Source organism: Pristis pectinata, chromosome 7 (genome assembly GCF_009764475.1).
Source record: "Pristis pectinata isolate sPriPec2 chromosome 7, sPriPec2.1.pri, whole genome shotgun sequence".
In the NCBI taxonomy this organism is placed as follows: Eukaryota; Metazoa; Chordata; class Chondrichthyes; order Rhinopristiformes; family Pristidae; genus Pristis; species Pristis pectinata.
In genome coordinates, this window is record NC_067411.1 from 53,103,003 (window position 1) to 53,116,898 (window position 13,896).

Below are 13,896 nucleotides of genomic sequence, written 5' to 3' on the forward strand. Positions count from 1 at the left end.
GTGGATTGATGTAGTTCTACCGAATTAATGTAACTTCGACTCAGCACCAGGAAATACATAACAGAAAGTGCCTTCTTGCAGCAAACTGCACTAGAATGATTTGCACTCATCTTTGGTAAGGCACTTAAGGCAAATTTGATGTTAATTTCACCTTTTAATTCGAAGTTATACAATCAAATAAATATCAGCAAACGACTAGGAACCATGATATTCACAAAAGAAAGTTGTTTGCAAAATGTCATTGGATTGTATTATTGAACCGTAGCCCTACAATCCATGATGCACTCAACTTTCAAAACGCCTTTGATGACAATTTGAATCTATCTTTCATAACGCTGCATTGAACTTTTCAGTGTTAACATGTAGAATCAAATATAGTCATCCAAAGACTCAGCACTATGAAATTCATATAACAGAGAGGTTTCTCAACAACTTCCTTCACACTCTTATTGTACAAAGTAGGAATACAATGAATTGAAACAGTCTGCATTGTAAAGGCATTTTATCGAAAATGAAATTTAGTTCTCGTACTCGATATAAGTTTTTACAGTTAAGTTCTGCAAGACAGTTCATGGCGTCTTATGTATCAGCACTATACAATGCATCTATGTATGTAGTTTCATCAATTCCTATTCTACGTAGTGGCAATACAATGAATTGAGGCACTCTGGTCTGGAAAAGCTTTTGTACCCATCTTGAAAGCTCTGTCATCCCGTTAGATTTCACCTTTTGCTGTTAAGTTCTACAATCAAGTATGTGGCTAATCGACCCAGTTCCAAGAAATAAATCCAAAGAACTGGTTTACAACAAGTCACTACCTGGTCTTATTGTAGAAAATGGCAAATATAGTGAAATACATTCGCAATGGAATATTCTTCTCAAAAAAGAGAGAGGTTCTTCTTGTACAAAGTAAGAAAACAATGAATAAAATGGTCTTATTGTAGAAAATGCCAATATATGTGAAATACATTCGCACTGGAAACTCTCCTGTAGACATTTTGAATCTTTGGTCAGACCGTTGCATTGAAGTTGTTCTACCGAAAAATGGAACTTCGACTCAGCACCAGGAAATACATAATAGAAAGTGGTTTTCAACAAGTTCACCTTAAGATCATGCCTTCTTGCAGAAAACTGGACAAGAATGAATTGTACTCATCTTTGGCAAATTTGATGTTATCGCATACCATTGAAAGTCACCTTTTAAAATTCGAAGTTGTACAATCAAATAAATATCAGGAAACGATTCGGCACCATGATATTCACAAAAGAAAGTGGTTTTCAACATGTCATTGGATTGTATTATTGTCCCGTAGCCCTACAATCCAATGATGAACTCAACTTTCGAAACTCCGTTGACGACAATTGGAATGTATCTTTCAGAACGTTCTATTGAACTTTTCAGTGTTAACATGTACAATCAAATATAGTCATCCAAAGACTCAGCACTATGAAATTCATATAACAGAGAGGTTTCTCAACAACTTCCTTCACACTCTTATTGTACAAAGTAGGAATACAATGAATTGAAACAGTCTGCATTGTAAAGGCATTTTATCGAAAATGAAATTTAGTTCTCGTACTCGATATAAGTTTTTACAGTTAAGTTCTGCAAGACAGTTCATGGCGTCTTATGTATCAGCACTATACAATGCATCTATGTATGTAGTTTCATCAATTCCTATTCTACGTAGTGGCAATACAATGAATTGAGGCACTCTGGTCTGGAAAAGCTTTTGTACCCATCTTGAAAGCTCTGTCATCCCGTTAGATTTCACCTTTTGCTGTTAAGTTCTACAATCAAGTATGTGGCTAATCGACCAGTTCCAAGAAATAAATCCAAAGAACTGGTTTACAACAAGTCACTACCTGGTCTTATTGTAGAAAATGGCAAATATAGTGAAATACATTCGCAATGGAATATTCTTCTCAAAAAGAGAGAGGTTCTTCTTGTACAAAGTAAGAAAACAATGAATAAAATGGTCTTATTGTAGAAAATGCCAATATATGTGAAATACATTCGCACTGGAAACTCTCCTGTAGACATTTTGAATCTTTGGTCAGACCGTTGCATTGAAGTTGTTCTACCGAAAAATGGAACTTCGACTCAGCACCAGGAAATACATAATAGAAAGTGGTTTTCAACAAGTTCACCTTAAGATCATGCCTTCTTGCAGAAAACTGGACAAGAATGAATTGTACTCATCTTTGGCAAATTTGATGTTATCGCATACCATTGAAAGTCACCTTTTAAAATTCGAAGTTGTACAATCAAATAAATATCAGGAAACGATTCGGCAAAATAATATTCGCAAAAGAAAGTTGTTTGCAAAATGTCATTGGATTGTATTATTGAACCGTAGCCCTACAATCCATGATGCACTCAACTTTCAAAACGCCTTTGATGACAATTTGAATCTATCTTTCATAACGTTGCATTGAACTTTTCAGTGTTAACATGTACAATCAAATATAGTCATCCAAAGACTCAGCACTATGAAATTCATATAACAGAGAGGTTTCTCAACAACTTCCTTCACACAATTATTGTACAAAGTAGGAATACAATGAATTGAAACAGTCTGCATTGTAAAGGCATTTTATCGAAAATGAAATTTAGTTCTCGTACTCGATATAAGTTTTTACAGTTAAGTTCTGCAAGACAGTTCATGGCGTCTTATGTATCAGCACTATACAATGCATCTATGTATGTAGTTTCATCAATTCCTATTCTACGTAGTGGCAATACAATGAATTGAGGCACTCTGGTCTGGAAAAGCTTTTGTACCCATCTTGAAAGCTCTGTCATCCCGTTAGATTTCACCTTTTGCTGTTAAGTTCTACAATCAAGTATGTGGCTAATCGACCCAGTTCCAAGAAATAAATCCAAAGAACTGGTTTACAACAAGTCACTACCTGGTCTTATTGTAGAAAATGGCAAATATAGTGAAATACATTCGCAATGGAATATTCTTCTCAAAAAAGAGAGAGGTTCTTCTTGTACAAAGTAAGAAAACAATGAATAAAATGGTCTTATTGTAGAAAATGCCAATATATGTGAAATACATTCGCACTGGAAACTCTCCTGTAGACATTTTGAATCTTTGGTCAGACCGTTGCATTGAAGTTGTTCTACCGAAAAATGGAACTTCGACTCAGCACCAGGAAATACATAATAGAAAGTGGTTTTCAACAAGTTCACCTTAAGATCATGCCTTCTTGCAGAAAACTGGACAAGAATGAATTGTACTCATCTTTGGCAAGGCACCTAGGGCAAATTTGATGTTATCGCATACCATTGAAAGTCACCTTTTAAAATTCGAAGTTGTACAATCAAATAAATATCAGGAAACGATTCGGCACCATGATATTCACAAAAGAAAGTGGTTTTCAACATGTCATTGGATTGTATTATTGTCCCGTAGCCCTACAATCCAATGATGAACTCAACTTTCGAAACTCCGTTGACGACAATTGGAATGTATCTTTCAGAACGTTCTATTGAACTTTTCAGTGTTAACATGTACAATCAAATAAAGTCACCCAAAGACTCAGCACTATGACATTCATATAAGAGAGAGGTCTTTCAACAACTTCCTTCACACTCTTATTGTTAAAAGTAGGAATACAATGAATTGATACAGTCTGCTTCGAAAACTCATTTATTCGAATACGGACATTTAAATCTCTCACTAGATTTAAGTTTTTACTGTTTCAAGACACTTAATGGCACCATATGAATCAGCATCTATGTATGTATTTTCATCAATTCCTAATGTACGTAGTGAAATACAATGAATTCAAGCACTCTTCTCTGGAAACGCTTTTGTACCAATCTTGAAAGCTCTGTCATACCGTTAGATTTCACTTCTTGCTGTTAAGTTCTACAATCAAGTATGTCGCTAATCGACCCAGTTCCAAGAAATACATCCAAAGAAGTGGTTTTCAACAAATCACTACATAGTCTATTCGTAGAAAGTGGTAACGACATGAATTGATGCTCTATGCATTTTCTTCTTGATTTTGCCAATTCAGAAGTGTTCAAATACGACTGGATTTTACTCACTTACTGTTACTTTGTGCCATCACATAAATGTCACCAAACGACTCATCGCCATGAGTACATATCAGAAAGTGGTTTTCAAAAGTCACTACCTGGTCTTATTGTAGAAAATGGCAAACAGAGTCAAGTACATACGCATTGGAAACTTCTTCTCAAAAAAGAGAGAGGTTTTTTGAAGAAGTGCCTTCACCCTCTTCTTCTACAAAGTAGGAATACAATGGTCAGACCGTTGTGGATTGATGTAGTTCTACCGAATTAATGTAACTTCGACTCAGCACCAGGAAATACATAACAGAAAGTGCCTTCTTGCAGCAAACTGCACTAGAATGATTTGCACTCATCTTTGGTAAGGCACTTAAGGCAAATTTGATGTTAATTTCACCTTTTAATTCGAAGTTCTACAATCAAATAAATATCAGCAAACGACTAGGAACCATGATATTCACAAAAGAAAGTTGTTTGCAAAATGTCATTGGATTGTATTATTGAACCGTAGCCCTACAATCCATGATGCACTCAACTTTCAAAACGCCTTTGATGACAATTTGAATCTATCTTTCATAACGTTGCATTGAACTTTTCAGTGTTAACATGTACAATCAAATATAGTCATCCAAAGACTCAGCACTATGAAATTCATATAACAGAGAGGTTTCTCAACAACTTCCTTCACACTCTTATTGTACAAAGTAGGAATACAATGAATTGAAACAGTCTGCATTGTAAAGGCATTTTATCGAAAATGAAATTTAGTTCTCGTACTCGATATAAGTTTTTACAGTTAAGTTCTGCAAGACAGTTCATGGCGTCTTATGTATCAGCACTATACAATGCATCTATGTATGTAGTTTCATCAATTCCTATTCTACGTAGTGGCAATACAATGAATTGAGGCACTCTGGTCTGGAAAAGCTTTTGTACCCATCTTGAAAGCTCTGTCATCCTGTTAGATTTCACCTTTTGCTGTTAAGTTCTACAATCAAGTATGTGGCTAATCGACCCAGTTCCAAGAAATAAATCCAAAGAACTGGTTTACAACAAGTCACTACCTGGTCTTATTGTAGAAAATGGCAAATATAGTGAAATACATTCGCAATGGAATATTCTTCTCAAAAAAGAGAGAGGTTCTTCTTGTACAAAGTAAGAAAACAATGAATAAAATGGTCTTATTGTAGAAAATGCCAATATATGTGAAATACATTCGCACTGGAAACTCTCCTGTAGACATTTTGAATCTTTGGTCAGACCGTTGCATTGAAGTTGTTCTACCGAAAAATGGAACTTCGACTCAGCACCAGGAAATACATAATAGAAAGTGGTTTTCAACAAGTTCACCTTAAGATCATGCCTTCTTGCAGAAAACTGGACAAGAATGAATTGTACTCATCTTTGGCAAGGCACCTAGGGCAAATTTGATGTTATCGCATACCATTGAAAGTCACCTTTTAAAATTCGAAGTTGTACAATCAAATAAATATCAGGAAACGATTCGGCACCATGATATTCGCAAAAGAAAGTTGTTTGCAAAATGTCATTGGATTGTATTATTGAACCGTAGCCCTACAATCCATGATGCACTCAACTTTCAAAACGCCTTTGATGACAATTTGAATCTATCTTTCATAACGTTGCATTGAACTTTTCAGTGTTAACATGTACAATCAAATATAGTCATCCAAAGACTCAGCACTATGAAATTCATATAACAGAGAGGTTTCTCAACAACTTCCTTCACACAATTATTGTACAAAGTAGGAATACAATGAATTGAAACAGTCTGCATTGTAAAGGCATTTTATCGAAAATGAAATTTAGTTCTCGTACTCGATATAAGTTTTTACAGTTAAGTTCTGCAAGACAGTTCATGGCGTCTTATGTATCAGCACTATACAATGCATCTATGTATGTAGTTTCATCAATTCCTATTCTACGTAGTGGCAATACAATGAATTGAGGCACTCTGGTCTGGAAAAGCTTTTGTACCCATCTTGAAAGCTCTGTCATCCCGTTAGATTTCACCTTTTGCTGTTAAGTTCTACAATCAAGTATGTGGCTAATCGACACAGTTCCAAGAAATAAATCCAAAGAACTGGTTTACAACAAGTCACTACCTGGTCTTATTGTAGAAAATGGCAAATATAGTGAAATACATTCGCAATGGAATATTCTTCTCAAAAAAGAGAGAGGTTCTTCTTGTACAAAGTAAGAAAACAATGAATAAAATGGTCTTATTGTAGAAAATGCCAATATATGTGAAATACATTCGCACTGGAAACTCTCCTGTAGACATTTTGAATCTTTGGTCAGACCGTTGCATTGAAGTTCTTCTACCGAAAAATGGAACTTCGACTCAGCACCAGGAAATACATAATAGAAAGTGGTTTTCAACAAGTTCACCTTAAGATCATGCCTTCTTGCAGAAAACTGGACAAGAATGAATTGTACTCATCTTTGGCAAGGCACCTATGGCAAATTTGATGTTATCGCATACCATTGAAAGTCACCTTTTAAAATTCGAAGTTGTACAATCAAATAAATATCAGGAAACGATTCGGCACCATGATATTCACAAAAGAAAGTGGTTTTCAACATGTCATTGGATTGTATTATTGTCCCGTAGCCCTACAATCCAATGATGAACTCAACTTTCGAAACTCCGTTGACGACAATTGGAATGTATCTTTCAGAACGTTCTATTGAACTTTTCAGTGTTAACATGTACAATCAAATAAAGTCACCCAAAGACTCAGCACTATGACATTCATATAAGAGAGAGGTCTTTCAACAACTTCCTTCACACTCTTATTGTTAAAAGTAGGAATACAATGAATTGATACAGTCTGCTTCGAAAACTCATTTATTCGAATACGGAAATTTAAATCTCTCACTAGATTTAAGTTTTTACTGTTTCAAGACACTTAATGGCACCATATGAATCAGCATCTATGTATGTATTTTCATCAATTCCTAATGTACGTAGTGAAATACAATGAATTCAAGCACTCTTCTCTGGAAACGCTTTTGTACCAATCTTGAAAGCTCTGTCATACCGTTAGATTTCACTTGTTGCTGTTAAGTTCTACAATCAAGTATGTCGCTAATCGACCCAGTTCCAAGAAATACATCCAAAGAAGTGGTTTTCAACAAATCACTACATAGTCTATTCGTAGAAAGTGGTAACGACATGAATTGATGCTCTATGCATTTTCTTCTTGATTTTGCCAATTCAGAAGTGTTCAAATACGACTGGATTTTACTCACTTACTGTTACTTTGTGCCATCACATAAATGTCACCAAACGACTCATCGCCATGAGTACATATCAGAAAGTGGTTTTCAAAAGTCACTACCTGGTCTTATTGTAGAAAATGGCAAATAGAGTCAAGTACATACGCATTGGAAACTTCTTCTCAAAAAAGAGAGAGGTTTTTTTGAAGAGGTGCCTTCACCCTCTTCTTCTACAAAGTAAGAATACAATGAATTGCAGAAAATGGGCAATTTCTTATGTGAAATACATTCACATTGGAAACTCTCCTGTAGACATTCTGAATGTTTGGTCAGACCGTTGTGGATTGATGTAGTTCTACCGAATTAATGTAACTTCGACTCAGCACCAGGAAATACATAATAGAAAGTGCCTTCTTGCAGCAAACTGCACTAGAATGATTTGCACTCATCTTTGGTAAGGCACTTAAGGCAAATTTGATGTTAATTTCACCTTTTAATTCGAAGTTATACAATCAAATAAATATCAGCAAACGACTAGGAACCATGATATTCACAAAAGAAAGTTGTTTGCAAAATGTCATTGGATTGTATTATTGAACCGTAGCCCTACAATCCATGATGCACTCAACTTTCAAAACGCCTCTGATGACAATTTGAATCTATCTTTCATAACGTTGCATTGAACTTTTCAGTGTTAACATGTACAATCAAATATAGTCATCCAAAGACTCAGCACTATGAAATTCATATAACAGAGAGGTTTCTCAACAACTTCCTTCACACTCTTATTGTACAAAGTAGGAATACAATGAATTGAAACAGTCTGCATTGTAAAGGCATTTTATCGAAAATGAAATTTAGTTCTCGTACTCGATATAAGTTTTTACAGTTAAGTTCTGCAAGACAGTTCATGGCGTCTTATGTATCAGCACTATACAATGCATCTATGTAATGTAGTTTCATCAATTCCTATTCTACGTAGTGGCAATACAATGAATTGAGGCACTCTGGTCTGGAAAAGCTTTTGTACCCATCTTGAAAGCTCTGTCATCCCGTTAGATTTCACCTTTTGCTGTTAAGTTCTACAATCAAGTATGTGGCTAATCGACCCAGTTCCAAGAAATAAATCCAAAGAACTGGTTTACAACAAGTCACTACCTGGTCTTATTGTAGAAAATGGCAAATATAGTGAAATACATTCGCAATGGAATATTCTTCTCAAAAAAGAGAGAGGTTCTTCTTGTACAAAGTAAGAAAACAATGAATAAAATGGTCTTATTGTAGAAAATGCCAATATATGTGAAATACATTCGCACTGGAAACTCTCCTGTAGACATTTTGAATCTTTGGTCAGACCGTTGCATTGAAGTTGTTCTACCGAAAAATGGAACTTCGACTCAGCACCAGGAAATACATAATAGAAAGTGGTTTTCAACAAGTTCACCTTAAGATCATGCCTTCTTGCAGAAAACTGGACAAGAATGAATTGTACTCATCTTTGGCAAGGCACCTAGGGCAAATTTGATGTTATCGCATACCATTGAAAGTCACCTTTTAAAATTCGATGTTGTACAATCAAATAAATATCAGGAAACGATTCGGCACCATGATATTCGCAAAAGAAAGTTGTTTGCAAAATGTCATTGGATTGTATTATTGAACCGTAGCCCTACAATCCATGATGCACTCAACTTTCAAAACGCCTTTGATGACAATTTGAATCTATCTTTCATAACGTTGCATAGAACTTTTCAGTGTTAACATGTACAATCAAATATAGTCATCCAAAGACTCAGCACTATGAAATTCATATAACAGAGAGGTTTCTCAACAACTTCCTTCACACAATTATTGTACAAAGTAGGAATACAATGAATTGAAACAGTCTGCATTGTAAAGGCATTTTATCGAAAATGAAATTTAGTTCTCGTACTCGATATAAGTTTTTACAGTTAAGTTCTGCAAGACAGTTCATGGCGTCTTATGTATCAGCACTATACAATGCATCTATGTATGTAGTTTCATCAATTCCTATTCTACGTAGTGGCAATACAATGAATTGAGGCACTCTGGTCTGGAAAAGCTTTTGTACCCATCTTGAAAGCTCTGTCATCCCGTTACATTTCACCTTTTGCTGTTAAGTTCTACAATCAAGTATGTGGCTAATCGACACAGTTCCAAGAAATAAATCCAAAGAACTGGTTTACAACAAGTCACTACCTGGTCTTATTGTAGAAAATGGCAAATATAGTGAAATACATTCGCAATGGAATATTCTTCTCAAAAAAGAGAGAGGTTCTTCTTGTACAAAGTAAGAAAACAATGAATAAAATGGTCTTATTGTAGAAAATGCCAATATATGTGAAATACATTCGCACTGGAAACTCTCCTGTAGACATTTTGAATCTTTGGTCAGACCGTTGCATTGAAGTTGTTCTACCGAAAAATGGAACTTCGACTCAGCACCAGCAAATACATAATAGAAAGTGGTTTTCAACAAGTTCACCTTAAGATCATGCCTTCTTGCAGAAAACTGGACAAGAATGAATTGTACTCATCTTTGGCAAGGCACCTAGGGCAAATTTGATGTTATCGCATACCATTGAAAGTCACCTTTTAAAATTCGAAGTTGTACAATCAAATAAATATCAGGAAACGATTCGGCACCATGATATTCACAAAAGAAAGTGGTTTTCAACATGTCATTGGATTGTATTATTGTCCCGTAGCCCTACAATCCAATGATGAACTCAACTTTCGAAACTCCGTTGACGACAATTGGAATGTATCTTTCAGAACGTTCTATTGAACTTTTCAGTGTTAACATGTACAATCAAATAAAGTCACCCAAAGACTCAGCACTATGACATTCATATAAGAGAGAGGTCTTTCAACAACTTCCTTCACACTCTTATTGTTAAAAGTAGGAATACAATGAATTGATACAGTCTGCTTCGAAAACTCATTTATTCGAATACGGACATTTAAATCTCTCACTAGATTTAAGTTTTTACTGTTTCAAGACACTTAATGGCACCATATGAATCAGCATCTATGTATGTATTTTCATCAATTCCTAATGTACGTAGTGAAATACAATGAATTCAAGCACTCTTCTCTGGAAACGCTTTTGTACCAATCTTGAAAGCTCTGTCATACCGTTAGATTTCACTTTTTGCTGTTAAGTTCTACAATCAAGTATGTGGCTAATCGACCCAGTTCCAAGAAATACATCCAAAGAAGTGGTTTTCAACAAATCACTACATAGTCTATTCGTAGAAAGTGGTAACGACATGAATTGATGCTCTATGCATTTTCTTCTTGATTTTGCCAATTCAGAAGTGTTCAAATACGACTGGATTTTACTCACTTACTGTTACTTTGTGCCATCACATAAATGTCACCAAACGACTCATCGCCATGAGTACATATCAGAAAGTGGTTTTCAAAAGTCACTACCTGGTCTTATTGTAGAAAATGGCAAATAGAGTCAAGTACATACGCATTGGAAACTTCTTCTCAAAAAAGAGAGAGGTTTTTTTGAAGAGGTGCCTTCACCCTCTTCTTCTACAAAGTAAGAATACAATGAATTGCAGAAAATGGGCAATTTCTTATGTGAAATACATTCACATTGGAAACTCTCCTGTAGACATTCTGAATGTTTGGTCAGACCGTTGTGGATTGATGTAGTTCTACCGAATTAATGTAACTTCGACTCAGCACCAGGAAATACATAATAGAAAGTGCCTTCTTGCAGCAAACTGCACTAGAATGATTTGCACTCATCTTTGGTAAGGCACTTAAGGCAAATTTGATGTTAATTTCACCTTTTAATTCGAAGTTCTACAATCAAATAAATATCAGCAAACGACTAGGAACCATGATATTCATAAAAGAAAGTTGTTTGCAAAATGTCATTGGATTGTATTATTGAACCGTAGCCCTACAATCCATGATGCACTCAACTTTCAAAACGCCTTTGATGACAATTTGAATCTATCTTTCATAACGTTGCATTGAACTTTTCAGTGTTAACATGTACAATCAAATATAGTCATCCAAAGACTCAGCACTATGAAATTCATATAACAGAGAGGTTTCTCAACAACTTCCTTCACACAATTATTGTACAAAGTAGGAATACAATGAATTGAAACAGTCTGCATTGTAAAGGCATTTTATCGAAAATGAAATTTAGTTCTCGTACTCGATATAAGTTTTTACAGTTAAGTTCTGCAAGACAGTTCATGGCGTCTTATGTATCAGCACTATACAATGCATCTATGTATGTAGTTTCATCAATTCCTATTCTACGTAGTGGCAATACAATGAATTGAGGCACTCTGGTCTGGAAAAGCTTTTGTACCCATCTTGAAAGCTCTGTCATCCCGTTAGATTTCACCTTTTGCTGTTAAGTTCTACAATCAAGTATGTGGCTAATCGACCCAGTTCCAAGAAATAAATCCAAAGAACTGGTTTACAACAAGTCACTACCTGGTCTTATTGTAGAAAATGGCAAATATAGTGAAATACATTCGCAATGGAATATTCTTCTCAAAAAAGAGAGAGGTTCTTCTTGTACAAAGTAAGAAAACAATGAATAAAATGGTCTTATTGTAGAAAATGCCAATATATGTGAAATACATTCGCACTGGAAACTCTCCTGTAGACATTTTGAATCTTTGGTCAGACCGTTGCATTGAAGTTGTTCTACCGAAAAATGGAACTTCGACTCAGCACCAGGAAATACATAATAGAAAGTGGTTTTCAACAAGTTCACCTTAAGATCATGCCTTCTTGCAGAAAAGTGGACAAGAATGAATTGTACTCATCTTTGGCAAGGCACCTAGGGCAAATTTGATGTTATCGCATACCATTGAAAGTCACCTTTTAAAATTCGATGTTGTACAATCAAATAAATATCAGGAAACGATTCGGCACCATGATATTCGCAAAAGAAAGTTGTTTGCAAAATGTCATTGGATTGTATTATTGAACCGTAGCCCTACAATCCATGATGCACTCAACTTTCAAAACGCCTTTGATGACAATTTGAATCTATCTTTCATAACGTTGCATTGAACTTTTCAGTGTTAACATGTACAATCAAATATAGTCATCCAAAGACTCAGCACTATGAAATTCATATAACAGAGAGGTTTCTCAACAACTTCCTTCACACAATTATTGTACAAAGTAGGAATACAATGAATTGAAACAGTCTGCATTGTAAAGGCATTTTATCGAAAATGAAATTTAGTTCTCGTACTCGATATAAGTTTTTACAGTTAAGTTCTGCAAGACAGTTCATGGCGTCTTATGTATCAGCACTATACAATGCATCTATGTATGTAGTTTCATCAATTCCTATTCTACGTAGTGGCAATACAATGAATTGAGGCACTCTGGTCTGGAAAAGCTTTTGTACCCATCTTGAAAGCTCTGTCATCCCGTTACATTTCACCTTTTGCTGTTAAGTTCTACAATCAAGTATGTGGCTAATCGACCCAGTTCCAAGAAATAAATCCAAAGAACTGGTTTACAACAAGTCACTACCTGGTCTTATTGTAGAAAATGGCAAATATAGTGAAATACATTCGCAATGGAATATTCTTCTCAAAAAAGAGAGAGGTTCTTCTTGTACAAAGTAAGAAAACAATGAATAAAATGGTCTTATTGTAGAAAATGCCAATATATGTGAAATACATTCGCACTGGAAACTCTCCTGTAGACATTTTGAATCTTTGGTCAGACCGTTGCATTGAAGTTGTTCTACCGAAAAATGGAACTTCGACTCAGCACCAGCAAATACATAATAGAAAGTGGTTTTCAACAAGTTCACCTTAAGATCATGCCTTCTTGCAGAAAACTGGACAAGAATGAATTGTACTCATCTTTGGCAAGGCACCTAGGGCAAATTTGATGTTATCGCATACCATTGAAAGTCACCTTTTAAAATTCGAAGTTGTACAATCAAATAAATATCAGGAAACGATTCGGCACCATGATATTCACAAAAGAAAGTGGTTTTCAACATGTCATTGGATTGTATTATTGTCCCGTAGCCCTACAATCCAATGATGAACTCAACTTTCGAAACTCCGTTGACGACAATTGGAATGTATCTTTCAGAACGTTCTATTGAACTTTTCAGTGTTAACATGTACAATCAAATAAAGTCACCCAAAGACTCAGCACTATGACATTCATATAAGAGAGAGGTCTTTCAACAACTTCCTTCACACTCTTATTGTTAAAAGTAGGAATACAATGAATTGATACAGTCTGCTTCGAAAACTCATTTATTCGAATACGGACATTTAAATCTATCACTAGATTTAAGTTTTTACTGTTTCAAGACACTTAATGGCACCATATGAATCAGCATCTATGTATGTATTTTCATCAATTCCTAATGTACGTAGTGAAATACAATGAATTCAAGCACTCTTCTCTGGAAACGCTTTTGTACCAATCTTGAAAGCTCTGTCATACCGTTAGATTTCACTTGTTGCTGTTAAGTTCTACAATCAAGTAAAACGCTAATCGATCCAGTTCCAAGAAATACATCCATAGAAGTGGTTTTCAACAAATCACTACATAGTCTA